At 39.6% G+C, this 14,959-nt stretch overlaps 1 protein-coding gene and 1 non-coding gene across 2 annotated transcripts in view; both read right to left on the bottom strand.

Moving 5' to 3' along the window:
* The window catches only part of STX7 (syntaxin 7), a 46,245-nt gene that overhangs the window by 24,331 nt on the left and 6,955 nt on the right, over positions 1-14,959 (bottom strand). The window lies entirely within an intron of this gene.
* Positions 5,450-5,556, bottom strand: LOC118905561. Its single transcript, XR_005022266.1, has one exon. It is a non-coding gene; the product is annotated as a U6 spliceosomal RNA (small nuclear RNA).

The raw sequence follows: 14,959 nt of genomic DNA, 5'->3' as shown, positions 1-14,959 counted from the left end.
GCTCATATGGCAGTGATTCCTCAACTGTTTATCTCAGTCCCAATTTCTGATCAGTTTTATTTGCAAGACTCTGCTGCTCACGTTTTTGCTAAAACACTGCAAATGGATTTCTGCTTCCTATAGGAACATGGTACAAGTTTCTTCCTGAATCTTCCCTCTTCTTCCCTCCTCAAGCCATACAGAACAGAGAGGCGGGAAAAAAGAAAACCCACGTTAAGTTACATTTTCAGAGAAATTAAGACCACAAAAGAATTCTCAAAAATACGTACTTGTGGCCAGAAGCAACAGAAAAGAACAGATCGTGAGTGGGAAGCCATGGGGATGGGATAGGAAACAGGGGTGTTGCAGAGGAGAATTGGGGAGGCAGAGCGCCAAAATGTCACCAGCAAGTGTGCACCACCAGGAGATGATGGTGGCCCCCAAGGGGGACCGGGGCAGGGCAGACAGCAAGCAGGCACTCTGCTGAGCAAGGCGGAGAGCGGAGGCTTGGACCATGCCTGGGGCCCCAGGCTGCTCATCTCTGAAAGCGTCACCTTTCCCTAAGAGGAGGGGGATGCCTTAGGAAGAAGTGGCTATGCACTGGGGAACCAATGGAGTGACGGGGGGGGGGGGGGGAAACGTCTGGACTGGAGGGGGAACTCCCCTACGCCAGGCTAGGTTCTGAGAGGCAGAGGGGGAAAGAAACAGTGCCTCAGGGCAGTGCAGAGAGGAAGGAGCCCGAGAGCACAGCCTGGGCACCCTCTCCCTTCCCAGCTGTCTCCTGCCAGGAAAAGCAAGCTCATTCCACTGAACAACAACCAAGAGAACAGACAGAGCAGCCATGCAAAAGATTATACAAAACAGCAGAAAAGAACAGCAAAACTCGCTACAAAGAAAACGCAGCAGGAAAAAATGTTGCCACAGAAGTGGATAAGGTGAAAATTATAACCCAAAATAGCACCACATTTTTTTTTTTTTTAACTCAGTGAGGCAATTGCAATTTTAAAGGAAAATCACAAAACAGCTCATAGACAAGATGGCCAGATAGCAGGCAGCAGCAAAGCAGAAGCTAGAGGAACTCAGGGAAGAAAAGAGAAAGACAAATTCAGAAATGAAGACTAAATGACAGGAAAGATTAGACACACAGAAAGCATGAGCCCCGTTAACAGTTGTTGCCATTTTGGGTTGCTCAGGCCACAGCCCTTGAATTGCTGATGGCTTTATTTAGCTAGCTCCTAGCTCACTGTCACTGTCAAATCCTCTCTCAACTCCTGGTGATTTCAATACCCATGCTGATAATCCTGCCACCATACTCGCCTCATTTCTTTGCACGCTTTTTTCCAAATGATCTTGTCCTCCACCCTCCCGTAATCACACACTCCAAGATCTTACCGAATGCCTTCTCATTACCAGCAACCGTAACTCCTCCATAACCTTGGTTTCATACACACCACTTACAAATCGCCACCTCCTGTATGTCTAGCTCTCTCCCACTGGCACCCTGACCCCAACGAGCCTCTGACCCCCCCAGGACCTAGCATCCTTTGGTCCTGCCACTTGGCCACTTTCCCTCGCATGACCTCCCCTTCCCCCCACGTCTTCGCTTGCCTCCTGACCCAATTTAAACGCCACAGTCAGCTTAAATGTCATCATCTTCACTCTCTTGCTTGTATCCTCAAGCCCCTCTCTCCACTTATCTTAATCACTTGACAAATCCAAAACTCTAGTTAAGCCCAACACTGTGCTTCCTCTATTATATGACTGTGCCATACGTCATTTAACCAAACCTCTGTTAATGGAGATTTTTATCCTAAGCTTACAGGTCTAAAAGTTGGGGAACTTAAGCGTTTATGCTGTCTCTACAAATGAATCCTTCTGAGTTCTATTATACAGAGAGAAAATAAAGTGTAATGCTGACTAGATGAGCACATTCTATCTATGTATCCACTTTCCATTTATTTACATGCTCAAAAGGCTGGTTCTACCCAGAGTAGAAGCCTGAGTTCTTACGGTAGCCGGTAAGGCCCCCCCCGAGCCCCGCCACCAGCCCCTACTCTCCCCTCTCTGTGCTCTGCACACACCCACCCCTCCCCCACGCCTCCAACGCCCAGGCAGGCTCCCACCTCAGGGCCCTGTACCTGCCACCCCCCCATCTAGAACATTCTCTCCCCAGACACTGAAGGGTGCATTCCCTTACTTCCTTTAAATACTTGTACAACTATCATCTCCTCAGTAAGGCCTACCCTGGCTCCCTGTGTATCCCATTTAGAAATGCAGTCCCCTCTCCAGGATACCAGATCCCACTGTTATGTTTTTGTCAGGTTGCTTCTCATAACACTTAACACCTCCTTCCAATACACTCACTATTTATTTATTTTCTGTCTGTCTTCTCTCACTAAAGGTTAGCTCCATAAAGGCAGGTATTTTGCTTGTTTTATTCACTGAAGTATCTCTGGCATCCAGACAGTGCCTAGCACATCACAGATGCTTAATACTCATGGTATGAATGAATGCACATAAATGCACAATGACCTGGTACAATATAAAACATGATCCAAATGCATAGTGTTATGTGAATCAGACTGTCCTGGGTTCAAGTGCCAGCCTCTCCATAATAGTTATATGAACTTGAGCAAGTGACTTAACCACTTCAAACCTAAATTTTCTCATCTGACAGAGTTGGCTAGAAGATCAAATAACAATGTACAAAAAAACAGATTCAAAATACCAAATATGAGGCACAGAGTAAACAGTTAGTAAAGAGAGCTAAAAGATACTAACTTACATATCTTCCAGAATGAGATTTTTTTTTTTTTTTTTCAGAACGAGATTTTTGAGTAAAGCAAGGTGTACAGGCAATACTATACAACTAAAGTCACTGGATGTATCTGGGCCACCCTGCCCAGCTCTCCTCCCCCACCCCAGCAGAAAGGCAGTGCTCTGAGCACTCCCAAGTAAACAGGCCTTAGCTGGAGTTTTAGCTAAAGGCTTCCACATTCCCCAGTAGAAAAATAATAATCCACAGGCTACGAGGGGATCTTGGGGATGTCTGCAGGCATTCTCTTGGGACGTTAAATGGGATGAAGAACAAACTATTCCAGAGAAGTCGGTGGCCATACTCAATATGAGTAATATGCTACTACAACAATGGTTTCTTCAAATAATGATCATGATAATGACACTATAACAAGAAAGATGACTCGAAAAGGAAATGTCCCAAGACTTACAGAACACCATTTTGTATCACCGTTGGGTTCTTCCAAATCAATTAATATGCAAACCAATTAATAACTGCTTTAAGAAAAAAACCCAGACTGGAGTAAGTATAAAAGGCAATATACTCTTTAATGAAAAATATTGCTTACTAATTGGTGAAAAAACAACAAAAAGTGTCAAAGAGATGAGGACAAGAATTGTCAAAACCATTCCAGGAAACCAAAACTAAACAGCCCAGCCTGAGTTTTGTTGTCCCGTTCTCACACCAGCATTGAGCCAACTAAACTGTACACACAGGCAGCATCACAGGGCAGCTGGGCAGCAGTTACACAACTGACCACGAACTTTATTTAATACGAGAAGCCACTCTGTAATACAATTACTGAGCATACTGAATATATTTATAGTGGAAAAATCTAATAATAGTTAAATTAATTTTTAAATAAGAGAGTGGAAACATATATGAAAAATTTTATTGTATGATAAGCACCACATTTTATCTATACAGAACTCAGAAGGAAGGATTCATTAGGGAGGCAGCATAAACGGTAAGCTCCTCAACTTTTAAACATATAATTTTAGGATAAAATGTCCATTAACAGAGGTTTGACTTCTGAGCAGTTTCTCAGAGCTATCTGAAATGCTGTCTCCCGGGCTACAGTCCTCATTTTGCCCCAAATAAAACTTAACTCACAACTAAAAAACAAACAAAAAAAACCCAAACAAAAACGAAAAAAACACAGAGGTTTGAGATGTATGGCAAATTCATATAATAACAAATTATGCAAGCAACATAGAAGAGAGAAAAAGCAAGCAGCAAAAAAAAAAAGGTATAGTATTATCTTATTTTCATTAAAAAAAGAAAGAATGTAATTATGTATAAATATTTCTGGAATCATTTAGATTTATTACTAAATAAAAGAGTACGCAAGTTGACTTTAATGCTGTTTTCCTCAGGTTGCCATTGAGAAGAAGCACTCTGACAGGTAAGTGATTTTGGTAGGTAAGTGCTGAAAAAACAACTGATGTCACACTGTCAGTCTTGACTTATCTTTATGATCATTATCAGTGGCCGCTTCAAATGGAAGCAAATCTTATAATTAATGCATGTTTAATAAAGGTATTTCTATATTATTATCCATTAACTATTCTTCTTAACGTGCTATTTAGTAAATGAAAACATCTTTCGGAATCTTGAGTTTTTCATAAAAGTCAAAAGAAGTTAAAGTAAATACTTCTTCTCCCATTCTGTATCATGTGATCAGTAATATCTTCCTAAGCACAGTAGTGGACATTACTTTTGAAATACAATTAGTTAACAACAAAGTGTAGAATCTCAGGATTCAAAAGCAAACTTCACCATTATCTGGGTTTCCCATAACTTTAAATCCCAGTGCACCATGCCAAGGAATGCAGGGCTGTGTTTAGTTTGTGAGGTCTGCCATAACAAAATACCACAGACTGATAGCTTAAACAACAGAATTCTATTTTCTCACAGTTCTGGGTGGAGGCTGGAAGTCTAAGGTCAAGGTGCCAGTGGGGCTGGCTTCTCCTGAGGTTTCTCCTTGGCTTACAGATGGCCTCCTTCCCACTGTGTCCTCATGTGGCCTTTTCTCTGTGCCTGGGCATCCCTGGTGTCTCTCCTCTTCTTGTAAGGACACCAGTCATACTGGATTAGGGCCCCACCCTTATGACCTCACTTAACCTTAATTTCCTCTATAAAGGCCCTATCTCCAAATTCAGTCACATTGGGCATTGGGACTTCAACATACGAATTTTGGGGGGACAAAATTTAGTCCATAACAAGGACCCTGACAGTGCTTATGTGAGAGGAAGGTTAAAAAACAGTACTAATGAGTAAAAAGATACCTGTTAAGTATGTTTGACCTAAGCTCAAACACCTGTATGAATGAGTAACTTGTACCAGCCCACAGCATCCTTAGAAAGCCCTGCTGGAAGGACCACTCATATTTGCTGCAACTTCTTTCTACTTATCTCTTAACTGCCCTCCTTAATATCATACAGAAGGAAGGGTGACCCTCTTCCACCTGACACCCCTTCAATTATTTGAAGCAGCAATCCCAGCCCCCTAGAAGTGTTCCTAGTACTTCCAAATGCTGCGTGTATCAATGTATCATAGTGTGATTTCTGTACCCTTCTCATTCCCCTCTCTCTTTCCATTATTCACATGCAGCAACTGCTTCTTTTTCAGAACTGGGCTCACAGAAAGGTAGAAAGGTAACGTGCCTTTCCTTTAAGATTTTTCTTCTTTTTTTTTTCCCATGTCATCCTTGTGCAGGGGCTATGCTAATCGTCTGTGTATTGTTCCATTTTTAGTATATGTGCTGCTGAAGCGAGCACTAAGATTTCTTTACATAACTTGTTTCTTCCTCATTCAGGTGATTTTACACTGCAGTCAGGATTTCTGAGAGCTTCCCATCTTATCAAACCATGTTCCTTCCCTCCAGTGTCACATCTTGGAATCACAACATTCTTTTTTTTGAAATTTTCTATTCTATCCTTTCTGTTCTATCCTTCATCATCCAATGAACCCTTACTAGCCTCTGTATGCAAAACTCTTGAGGGATTTAATTCTGCATAAAGGTACGATAAGGTATGATCCCCAATCACAGAAGAGATTACAGACCCTGGTAGTTAAGGAAAAAAAATGCTGGCACTTACAAAAAATTATAAAGATGAAATACAAAAGAATTCACAAGCCAGCAATCTCATTACCAAATGAGTGAGGGGAGATTGCTGCCATAAGGTCAAAGGAAAGAAAAGAAATAAACATTTATAATGGCTACTACATGTGAGGCACACTTATCCCTACTTGTTGAAAATAGTTATAAATGTAGTTTAGATACATTGGGTAACCTACTTGAGGTCATTCATTCCAATTTTATTGAGGGCTGACTCATGGCCAGGCACGGTTCTTATAATACAAACAGAGCTGTGAACAAGGCATATTAAGCCCTTTCTCTTCAGGAGCTGCCATTCTAGTAGGGAATGCAGAAAATAAGTAGACAAGTGTGGTAGTTTAATTTACTGACCAAAGGCATTACAAAAACAAACCGGTTAATGAGAAAAAGAATGAGTGGAGGAACAAAAATTGTTGGTCAGGGAAAACATCTCTAAGGATGTGACCTCTGGGCTAAGACCTAAAATCCAAGGAGAAGCCAACTGTGTGAAGATTTGGGAAGATGTCTGAAGCAGAGGAAAAGTAAGCACAAAGGCCCTGAGGTAAGAAGGAGCTCAACTGTTCAAGCAGCAGAAAGGCAGCCAATGTGGCTGAAATCTGAAATCTTGCAGCTGCAAAGGGGATAGTGGTAGGAGTTGGCAAATGGGGGCAGGATCAGATCTGGAGGGTGTTGTGAGGCATGGTGGGGATTTACATCAGATCGTGAGTGCCACGGGAATCACTGGAGAGTTTCCAGCTGTGAGATGGCATGGTCTGACTGATTGTTCACCTGGGCTATAGTATGGAGAATAGACTGTAGACAGGCAGGAATGGAAGCAGGGAGAACATTTCGGAGGCTGCAGTCATGCAGAGAAGAAAGAGCAGCAGCTGGGACCTGGGTGGTGACAGCAGAGATGGAGAGAAATGGACAAATTTTGCAGGGAGAACCAATAGGATGTACACTTAGGTTGCAAATGGGGAGCAAAGACACACAGTACTAGGGATTGGGGTTGGAACCAACAGTAAGAAAATTCATGTTCAGGACAGAGGCATGTAGATGGTTCACATATAGGAGCAGTGAGGGACAGAGCTCCCTGGAGCATATCTTAAAGTTTTAGTTCATGAAACAAACAGAAAATGTTCACTCACATTCAGTCATAAACAGCACTCGTGTTCAGTCATGTAGGAAAAATCACCAGAGAGAAGAAAGGATGGTTGTTCTCTGTTCATATTCCCTTGGATAAGACATTAATTTCCACTCCTAGCTCTGTTCTATGTCAACACCTTACGCATGAAGAAAATCACAACAATGAAATCAAAGCTATTGAAGCTTTTCTCCTCAAGGGGAAAAAATTCGACCACGTTATTTTCAGATGTGTGACGTTAGAAGCAGATATAACAAAGGGCATTTTAGGGGAGGGAGGAGAGGAGGGAGAGAGAGAGAGAAGAACACGTTTTCAACTCCTTTCCCTCTGTAAACTGCCTGCCTACCCACCAGACCACCCCAGGAAACAAAAGGTAACACCTCCAATTCCTGGGTAAATACACAGTTCCAGTCAATTCATTAACTTTTCAGGACTGGAGTTCTTTTTTTAAAGAAAATTTGCCCCGGCAACCAAAAAGGAGAACTCAATGATACTAGCTTCCCTTTTCTGCAGTCATGTGTTAAGGTGCAAAACTAGTGTCCCTTTCACCAGACTGTAGTTAAAAGAACTGCATTCATTCTCAAAAGTGTAACAACAAAAGGGCTCAAGCTTTTGTAGAGATTTTATGTTTCATCTCAAAGTCCTAAGGACCTTACAGGGACAAGAGCCAAGCACTGATCCTGCCTAATAAACAAGAAAAGGACGCACACAGAATGAGAAGCTAATTGCAACACAGAGAAACCAATAATATTTACTTCAAATCTAAACAAGTCTGTGTTGGACCAACAGCTTTAATCTATAGGAGATAAATGATAAAAAATAAAACAATGAAGATTCAACACAGACCTTTTTCAGTCACCTTCTCTTAACCTTTATAACATGGGCTTAAGTTCACACATTTTAAGCCCGCCTAAAAAGTTCTGACTTCTCAAATCTTCCGGAACACACACATAAGCACATATGACATATCATGCATATTTCTGCTAAAAAGCAGAAAACTTCTGCACTTACACATTCCGCTGAGTATACTTTATAAAGTTACCAATGGATTTATTGGGTTCATTTTCCAAAGGTTAGCTTTTAGCCACTCTCTATCTTCGTTTTTTAGATTATTCTTTTTTTTAAAATAAATTTTATTTATTTATTTTGGCTGCATTGGGTCTTCACTGCTGCACACGGGCTTTCTCTAGTTGCTGCGGGCGGAAGCTACTCTTCGTTGCAGTGCGCGGGCTTCTCATTGCATTGACTTCTCTTGCTGCGGAGCACGGGCTCTAGGCACGCGGGCCTCAGTAGTTATGGCATGCGGGCTCAGTAGATGTGGCTCGTGGGCTCTAGAGCACAGGCTCAGTAGTTGTGGCACACGGGCTTAGCTGCTCCGTGGCACGTGGGATCTTCCCGGATCAGGGCTCGAACCCATGTCCCCTGCATTGGCAGGCAGATTCTTAACCACTGCGCCACCAAGGAAGCCCTCTTTTACATTATTCTTTAAACCAATACTCAAATGCCAGAGTTCTCATTAACACTGGTAAGATTTACTGTAATATGTACGTATGGGAAAATTTTATCTCAATGACTGTGTTTCATGGTCAGCTGTGGTTATTTCTATCAATTTCCTGCAATTCATAACTTAGTTACTTCTGACATGATTCACTCCAGAATCCCTTGTGACCGCAACTCTCCCACCTCCTAATACTTAGATATGTAACTCTTAGTGGAACTCCACTTGGGGCTAACTTGTGAATGACTGTTTTCATTACGGGAGTTTAAAAGCATGCATGATGGGTCCAGATATGGCAACTGGTTTCTTAATAACAAAGAGAATAATCCTGCATATGTTAGAAGAGCTTTCAGGATTTTTTACAACTTTAACTTGGTTAAAATTATAGCCTGTTAAAGTTGGAACAGACCATAATCCGGCCCACAGAAAAAATACGTAAGAATATCATGTCTTGGAAGGTAAAACAGCTTACTCAGGCCACACTGCTGTTGGATGTGATTTCAGGAAACGTGCAAGCACGCACATACAGCTTGCCTAATTAAGAGACTTTTCCTATTGTCCCATTGATTTTCTTAGCTCAGCTACATTCTGAAAGTCTGATTCTAATCAGGGAATTGCAATATACATCACAGTGGGACACAACTGTGGCTAAAATGAGTAAAATTTAAGACTATAAATGCCAAATGTTGGCAAGGATTTGGAGCAACACAAACTCTGATCCCCTGGCTGGTGGGAGTACAATCTGGAACCACTACTTTAAGTAACTGTTTACCTCTATCTACTACAACTGAACATACACATAGCCTATGACCCAGCAACCCAATTCCTAGATACACATATGAAATAAAAGAACATACAAGAATGTTCAGCATTGTCCATAAAAGCAAAAAACAAAACCAAACAAAGCAAAAATACAAAAACACTCCAAATGTCCACCAACAGTAGAAAGAATAACTAGATGTGGTATACTTGAATACAGTAATGAAAACAAATGACTGACAGCTACCTGCAACAACACAGATGAACTGCACAAACCTAATGGGAGAAAGAACTTCAATATAAAACATATTTCTTGATTCCATTAGATAAAGTTAAAAACTAGGAACATTAATCAATGACATTAGAAGTCGGGACACTGGCTGCCTCTGGAGAGTATGGAGGGGGCTCTAAGCATGAGAAGGGCTTCAGAGGGCTGGTAATATTCCATTTCCTGACATGTGTGGTGTTGTAACATAACTCATGGAGCTATATACTAATAATTGGTATACAACTCCATATATATAATATACTTCTATATTTTTAAAGTTAAAAAAACCCAATGTTTAATTATGTGATGGATTTCAATATATTTAACTGCTTCTTTCAAAAACATGAGTTCTTTCTGTGTGTTCCGTGTATCCCGAATCCATTCTTCTGTATTGTGTGTGTTTGTTCCAGGATGAAGGGCCCCTGTGAAACACCGTACTCTGGTTCACCTCATATAATAGACTCAGCATTTTCAACCCACAGAGGCTTGCTTATCCTTGTCCTATATGTCACAGGTAGGAGCCTGTCTCAAAGAAAATACAGACAGATGTTAAAGGGTAAATGAAGGGGATATGGGGATATATGAATACATATAGCTGATTCACTCTGTTATACAGCAGAAACCAACACAACATTCTAAAGCAATTATACTCCAGTAAATATGTTAAAAAAAAAAAAAGGTAAATGAGTGTATATCTCTTTTCCACATACTGCTAATGAAAATGGTACTTTTTAAAAAAAAACCTTGAGAACTAAATCTGAAGTTTGAGAACTAAATCTAAGCATGTCTTTGATGCACTATGATCTTCTAGACCTTGGATAACAATCGGTTTTATTTAGATGTCGACTCCAGTCTACTGGGAATGGTTGCCTGGAGCACTGGTTTGAGAAAGATTTAATGCTGTGTTAGGGCCAGTGACAGAGAATACTGTCAATGCCCGGGCAAAGGATGGAGCACAGACACCTTGCTGACTCAGAGTCAACAGAACACTTTCTCCCCTAGGATAAAAATAGTTTCTTAACCATTTTAAATGCTCCACAGAGAAATCTCTAATAAAGTTCTAATTTACAACATCTGTTTACTACTTATACTGAGAAAGTGATATTATTTAATACAATTTTATTTCTGTCTAATATTTTTTACATTTATGTATTTATAGTATTTAAATATTTTATGTTTAATATAAATTACATTATTGTAATGTGGTTTAAATACTTCACAAGTAAAGCAAATCAATAAGACTATAGGTTACTTTTTTTAACAAAAAGTAGTTTAACAGGAAAAACAACCCACTTAAGTTTAAAAACATTTTGTTTCATCTATCCTACTCTTTGAAAACAGAACTGCCAGAATACTATTTAAAACTCACAAAAATTCCAGTCTAATAAATGTTATTCTTGGGTTCCTCCAACAATCAAAAGTCTTTTGATTGCTATTTTTGGTATAAATTAAACCATACAACTCAATATTTTACAAGTTTTTGTTGATCTTAATCAAAGCTAAAATGAAAATAAACTTTTCCCACTGCAGTACTCAGGAAGACTTTAGCTTTAGTTGAACAGATGCACATATTCTAAGTACAAGGGGATTACCTTACTTACAGCACCTTCTCTTTAGATTTCTTTTATAAAATTAGATAAGTTGTACTGACACAAATTCAAAAGATGCAAATGCAGTGTGAAGAGAAGCACCTAATGTGGTGCAAAGTACCATCTTATTCAATCACATCCAGTATTATTAGCATTACCAGATGTAGAAAAAAGTGAACTGAAATTTCACACTTCTCCCTTTCACTTCCACGTGATTTCTGCATAGCCCTTATCAGTAATGCACACTGGATGGTAGGTTAGATTTTTAGCAATAACTTGCTCTACCGAAATCTAAACTTCCCATCATTTAAACATTGAATCTTAGAATTAAAAATATACACCATGATGACTGGTTTCACTAAATTCATGAACCCAAACCTCAAACGAGTACTCAAACTGCCACACAACGCTTCTCTGCTTCTCTGCTTCCCTTGTACATCCATTCTCTCAACTGTCAAAACTACAAGTAATGCACCTTCTCTTCTTTCCATAAATTTCTAACAACTTTCCCTTCCATTCTCTATCTGATGCCTTTGCCTCCTATTTAGAAACACTCAGACAGAAACTTTCCATCTTTACCCATCACACTCTGCACCAAATCTGTACAGTAGATAAAAGGCAAACCACTCATTAGTGGTCTATTTCCCATTGCCTCTCACCTTCAAAGACAATTCTTTTGCAAGTATACTCTCACTAGACTCTCTCTTTTGTAGTGGAAAAATGCACCTTTTCTTTCACCCTCTTTCTATTCCATGGTAGCATCTACTAGTTGCCTCCTAAATACTGATTTCTCCTTTCTCTCTGAAGTGGAGCAGTCCCCATTTTAGTGAGCACATTGCAATCCAGCTAAAAGATGCTTTCAGCTTTCCTAGCAGTGGGTGTAGCCATGTGACTGTCTCTAAATCTGGTCAATAATATATGCAGAGGTGAGTAGGATGCTAGGAAGTCTCTTTAAATGGAAGAGGTCAGTCCTTCTGCCTCCTTCTCTCCATCTACACTTGGAACGTGGATAGGAAACCACCTTTCTTTTTTTTTCTTTTTTTGAATTATCAAAATTTGTGAACTATCTTTTTTTTTTAGTTAAAAATATATGTATTTTTACCTTTTGACCCCCCCCCTTCACCCATTTCTCCCACCCCCTACCCCTGACAACCACCCATCTGTTCTCCATACCTATGAACTTAGTTTTTCTGGTCTGGGGTTTTTTTTAGATTCCACGTATAAGAAAGATCATATGGTATTTGCCTTTCTCTGACTTATTTCATGTAACACAATGCCCTTGAGGTCTAATCATGTTATCGCAAATGGCAAGATTTCATTCTTTTTCTTTTAATGGCTGAATAATATTCCATTGTGTATATCTATCTATCCATCCATCCATCCATCCATCCACCCACCCACCCACCACATCTTCCTTATCCATTCGTCTATCCATGAACTCTTAGGTTGCTTCCATATCTTGGCTATTGTAAATAATGCTGTAATGAACATGGGAGTGCAGATACATTTTCAATCTAGTATTTTTGTTTTCTTTGGATAAAAACCCAGAAAGAATACTGCTGAATTGTATGGTAATTCTACTTTTAATTTTTTGAGGAATCTCCAACACTGTTTTCCATAGTGGCTGAACCAATTTACATTCCCAACGACAGTGCACAAGGGTTCCCTTTTCTCCACATCCTCACTGAACCTGTTATTTCTTGTCTTTTTGATTTCCTTTGCTGTGCAGAAACTTTTTAGTTTGATGTAGTCCTACTTGTTTATTTTTGCTTTTGTTGCTTTCACTTTTGTTATCAGATTCAAAAAATCATTGCCAAGATCTATGTCAAGGAGCTTACCACCTATGTTTTCTTCTAGGAGTTGTATGGTTTCAGGTCTTATGTTCAAGTCTAATCCATTTTGAGTTAATTTTGTGTATAGTGTAAGACAGTGGTCCCGTTTCATTCTTTTCCATGTGGCTGTCCAGTTTTCCCAACACGATTTATTGAAGAGACTGTCCTTTTTCTATTGTATATTCTTGGCTTTGCTGTAAATTAACTGATGATATATACATGGGTTTATTTCTGGGCTCTCTATTCTGTTTCATTGATCTATGCGTCTGTCTTTAATGCCAATACCATACTATTTTAATTGCTATAGCTTTGTAATAGACTTTAAAAACAGAGAGGGTGATGACTCCAGCTTTGTTCTTTTTCCTCAAGATTGCTTTGGCTATTCAGGGTCTTTTGCAGTTCCATACAAATTTTAAGACTGTTTATTCTGTGGAAAATACCATTGTAATTTTGATAGGTATTGCACTGAATTTGTAAATTGCTGTGGGTAGTATGGACATAATATTAATTCTTCTGATCCATGAGCATGGAATATCTTTTCATTTATTTGTGTCTCCTTCAATTTCTTTCCTTAATGTCTGATAGTTTTCAGTATACAACCTTGGTTAAATTTATTGCTTTCTGATACAATTATAAATGGGATTTTCTTAATTTCTCTTTCTGATAGTTTGTTATTAGTGTACAGAAACACAACAGATTTTGAGTACTGATTTTGTAACCTGCAACATTACTAAATTTGTTTATTAGTTCTACCAGTTTTCTGATGGAGTCTTCAGGGTTTTCCATATAATATCATGTCCTCTACAAATTGTGACAGTTTTACTTCTTCCTTTCCAGTTTGGATGCCTTTTATTTATTTTTCTTGCCTAAATGCTCTGTCTAGGACTTCCAATATTTCTGAACGAAAGTGGCAATAATGGGCGTCCTTATCTTGTTCCTGATCTTAGAGGAAAAGCTTTTAGCTGTTCACCACTGAATATGATATTAGCTGCAGGCCCGTCACATATGGCTGTTATTATGTTGAAGTATGTTCCCTCTATACCCATTTTGTTGAGAATTTTTATCATAAATGAATGTTAAATTTTGCCAAATGTTTTTTCTGTGTCTATTGAAATGATCATATGATTTTTATCCTTCATTTTGTTAATGTGGTGTATGTATATCACATGGCCTGATTTGTGGTCATTGAACCAGCTTTGCATCCCTAGAATATATCCAGGGATTTATTCTTTCAAAGACACCAGTTTGCCAGATCCCATTCTCTGCTTTCATCTCATTCAGTCTGTTGGCAGCATTAGACACATGATGCCTCACTCATTCTTGAAACACTCTTTGAATTTCTGGAAACCCAACAGAGCCTGATTTTCTTCTTACCTCACTGGTCACTCCTTCCGACTATGGTGTTTTCTCCCTGCTTTCCTGACTTCTACACTTTTTTAAATGCTCCAACACTCTTCTCTGAACTCTACTCACTCCTCTGTGATTATTTTAGACCTATGGTTTTAAATACCATTTATATTCTGATGACACTCTGATCTCCAAATTCATATATCTAAACTAGATGTTTGACATCTCCACTTAGATGTTTAAAAGACGCCTCAAAATATACTTGGCCAAAACAAAACTCTCCCCACATCTCCTGAACTGTAGTTCTTCCCATCTTAGTACATACTCACCACCATCCACTTGGTTGCTCAAAGCAAAAACCATGAAGTCATCCTGGTCTCCCCTCTCCCTCTCACCCCACCCCCATGCATCAGCAAGTCCTGCTGTCTGTGCCTCCACAGTACATCCATCACTTCTCTCCATCTCCCTTGCTACCACCCTGGTGCAAGCCAACATCTCTCTCATCAGAGCCCTGCCATGGCCTTTGTGTTCTCCTTCTATTTCTTCAAAGTCTATTTTCTAAGCAGCAGCCAAAGTAATCTTTTCAAAGTGCAGATCTGATTGTGTCTCTTCCCTGCCTCTGAGAACGAAATTTAAGCTCCACATG

Source organism: Balaenoptera musculus, chromosome 12 (assembly GCF_009873245.2).
Source record: "Balaenoptera musculus isolate JJ_BM4_2016_0621 chromosome 12, mBalMus1.pri.v3, whole genome shotgun sequence".
In the NCBI taxonomy this organism is placed as follows: Eukaryota; Metazoa; Chordata; class Mammalia; order Artiodactyla; family Balaenopteridae; genus Balaenoptera; species Balaenoptera musculus.
The sequence above is the reverse complement of the archived record's forward strand: the minus strand, read 5'-3'. Positions and strand labels throughout refer to the sequence as shown.